This window comes from Vanacampus margaritifer, chromosome 10, assembly GCF_051991255.1.
Source record: "Vanacampus margaritifer isolate UIUO_Vmar chromosome 10, RoL_Vmar_1.0, whole genome shotgun sequence".
NCBI classification, from domain to species: Eukaryota; Metazoa; Chordata; class Actinopteri; order Syngnathiformes; family Syngnathidae; genus Vanacampus; species Vanacampus margaritifer.
In genome coordinates this window covers 6,102,490-6,106,131 of record NC_135441.1, presented here as the reverse complement: position 1 = coordinate 6,106,131, position 3,642 = coordinate 6,102,490, and the positions used below count along the sequence as shown (strand labels likewise).

The 3,642-nt window shown below is 45.8% G+C and overlaps 1 long non-coding RNA gene across 1 annotated transcript; it reads left to right on the top strand.

Moving 5' to 3' along the window:
* Positions 1-1,265: 1,265 nt before the first annotated feature.
* On the top strand, positions 1,266-3,642 carry LOC144058686 (uncharacterized). Its single transcript, XR_013295459.1, has 3 exons — positions 1,266-1,782; positions 1,868-1,939; positions 2,023-3,642. It is a non-coding gene; the product is annotated as an uncharacterized LOC144058686 (long non-coding RNA).

Sequence of the window (3,642 nt, the reverse complement as noted above, 5' to 3'; positions counted from 1 at the left end):
CAGTCATGCATCACCATGTAAACTGACGATATCCAGCATATCTGTAGGACCTAATGAAATAATCATAAAAGTAGAAATCAGTGTAACGCCCAATTTACACTGACTGCGGAACGGACGCGGTGCGTTTTCCGTACGGCATCCGCACGGACTGCAATTCACACTTTTGCGTTGCGTGAGCTGTCCCTGTCCGGAAATCTACACCCGCTGGAGAGTTGAGTTCACACGATAACAGCCGTGTATATAGAGTCCTATTGGTAAACAATAGCCACACTTGACTGTTGTCAGTTTGATATGCTTTTGGACATTATTTCTGAGACTTCTACCATGGGGAAGTACGTTTTGTGTTTAAATGGTGTTATTTTGTCGTGTTTTATTCAGAGCTTGTTTTTGTCTTAAATGTCCGACTCATGCCATGCTATGTAGTTAGCTAGCTTCCCTCCCCCACAAAAAAAAAAAGATTTCGCAAATGGTTTTATTTTAAAATATACCGGATCTACCTTGATGCCGACGCTCAACTTCCTAACCAGCTTGTGTAATTTCTTAAGCTTCATGAAAATCCGCATGCTATGTCCGGACAAAATAGAACGCTTGCGGAAACCTTCCGCAGCCCCACTTACACACCGCACTGCACCTGGTGTGAATTGACACGCAGACTCAAACGCTTTCTATTCCTTGCGGCGGCCGTACGGAAAACACACCGCGTCCGTTCCGCAGTCAGTGTGATTTTGGGCATAGGCTAACAAGTGAAAAAAAGTTATCTTTGAGGTTTCATGTATTGAAAAGCAGTGCTGATTACAGTTGCAACAATGTAAGCATTATCGATGTGGTTGCATTAACTCTTTCACTGCCACTGACGTTTAAAGACGTCAAGTAAAAACCTACGCTTCACTGCCAATGACGTCAAAAGACGTCATCCAATGATTTTTATTTTTTTTTTTGAAACGGGTAGAGGAAACCCTCCCGCATGTCTGGTGAAAGTTTCAAATCTGTCTGTTGTGCCTAAGGACTATTTTTGGCCCCTAGAGGGCAGCGATGACTCTCTTTTGACAAGATCGGGTGGCCGTCAGTAGTATAAAAGGCCAGGCGGGGCTAGAGCGTCGAGGAGTAGACGAGAGTTGAGGAGAGACGAAAAATGGCGACCGACGGTAAGAAGCAGACCACGCTTGATTGATTTTTTGGAAAAGGAGAAGCATCAACCAGTGCTAAAGTGCACCATTAGGATGACCGCGATGATGATGGTGATAAGGAGGTTGACGCCGAAGCTGCAGCGCTGACGCGGCGGCAGCTTCGTTCACGTCCTCAGGCCTCAGAGGCTAGCGGTGCTAGCGCCGGAAAACGTCGTGCACGACCGAGCACTTCTGCACGCGAGGACGTTCAATCCGACGAAGGTGATGATGATGGCGACAATGAGGTTGATGCCGAAGTTGCAGCGTTGACGCGGCGGCAGCTTCGACCGCGTGTTAAGGCCTCGGAGGCTAGCGGTGCTAGCGCCGGAAAACGTGGTGCACGACCGAGCACTTCTCCGCACGAGGACGTTCAATCGGACGACGACGAAGAGTATCCTGAGTCCGATGGATATTCTTCGGAGGAGTGGGTACAGTCTGACCACGGAGAAAGTGATTCGGACAGTATTTCATCCGCAGAAGACGTCGAAGGTAAGCACAAACTTGCTATGAGATACTTTTCTAGCACGCTGCTAGCACCTCGTGTAACGTGAATGTGCATTCATAGATCGTGGATCGTGCTCACAGCGACGTCCCACTGCAAAGACGACAAAGAGAGGTATAAAAAAAGTGTTTTCAATACACCGCAACAACAAAAGAAAACGCTCCTTTGATATTATTGTAATTGTATATATTTCTTTCAGCTGCAGCTCAGAGTGACGCTCCTCAGAGTGAGCAGAATAAAGGTCCATCAACCAGTGGATCCAAGAAAAAACGTAAATATATATATTTATATATATATATTGCATCACACTGATCTAAAATGAATATTATATGATATTGAAATGTATATTTGCAGATCCCCAAAAATCTGGCTGGCATGAAGCAGGCTGGCAGCCAAACTCCTTCCCCTTTACTGTGGAGCCAGGACCAAGAGGTGCCGCAGCAGAGCTGAATTCAACCCGGCCAGTTGACTTCCTGCAGCTCTTCATCACAGACGAACTTCTGCAGCACATTGCTGATCAGACAAACTTATTTGCACGTCAGTCAATGCAAAAACGGGCTGAAAGTCTGCCACACTGCAGGAGTCGTGCTTGGAAGCCAGTGTCTGTGTCTGAGCTCAAAACGTTTTTTGCACTCCAATTCCTTACTGGGTATATAAACAAGCCCAGTATCGAAATGTATTGGACTCAGGACGAAATAGAGACGACACCATTCTTCAGTCGCGCAATGCCTCGAAACCGCTTCCAGCTCATCTGGAGTTTCCTGCACTTCAACGACAACGAGACGGCACACAGTTCAGACGACAAACTATTTAAAATTCGTCCTGTGTTCAATCACGTTGTAAACAAGTTCAAGGAACTGTTTCAACCGGGCAGGAATATTTGTATTGATGAGGGAATGATGAGTTTCCAGGGACGTCTTTCGTTCAAAGTGTACAACCCCCAAAAGCCGGTCAAATATGGGATCAAATCATACATTTTGTGTGACTCCCAAACCGGCTATTGTTTCAATATGCAACCCTATGTTGGCATTAGTTGTTCTCTCCCCGATACAGTGTTCAACTTACTGGATCGTCTGCCAGGAAATGGGTACACACTATTCATGGACAATTTTTATAACTCTATTGCTTTGTGTGAACGTCTCCTGGCAGCGCGCACCAATGTTTGTGGAACGCTGAGGAAGAACAGGGGTGAACCCAGTGAGATAACGTGCCTAACCAACACTGGCCTTGGGGTGGGGGGGAAACTGGTAAGGCACAACACAAATGTTTTAATTGTGGCATGGCAGGACAAACGTTTGTTGAGGATGGTGACAACGTTTCACAAAGATGAAATGCGGACAGTGGAGGTGTGGCGGAAGGCACAAAAAAAAAAAGTGCCTTTCGAAAAACCAATTTGTGTTGTGGACTACAATTCCAAGATGAATGGAGTGGACAAGATGGATCAAAACATCTCGTACCACCCATTCACACGGAAAACGTTGAAGTGGCACAAAAAGTTTGTTGCCTATCTTTTCCAAATATGCATGTTCAATGCTTACATATTGTACAAAAAAAAAAATGGGACGAGTCAACCTTTTTTGGAGTTCATCCAGCAGGTGGTGAGAGGGTGGCTGTTGCCACAAGACCAGGAGGAAGTTGGGATGGAAGAGCATGAGGAAGCCAGACAAAATACTAGGTCACCGTATTTTGATCCTGAAAGCCGACTTGATGGTAACATGGCCAAACACACGCTGGAACACATGCCTGCTACTTCCCGGAAAAAAAAGCCAGCAAGAAGGTGTCGGGTCTGCATGCGAAGGGGCATTCGCAGTGAGACAAGGCTGTGGTGCAAATCTTGCAGTGTCCCCTTGCACGCAGGCGAGTGTTACACTGTTTACCACACAAAAGTAAAATTTATGTAGTTCAAACATCCACACAATTGTAAATAATCACACATGCACTGTTGTACACCTTTGTAAATAGTTTGTCAAATTG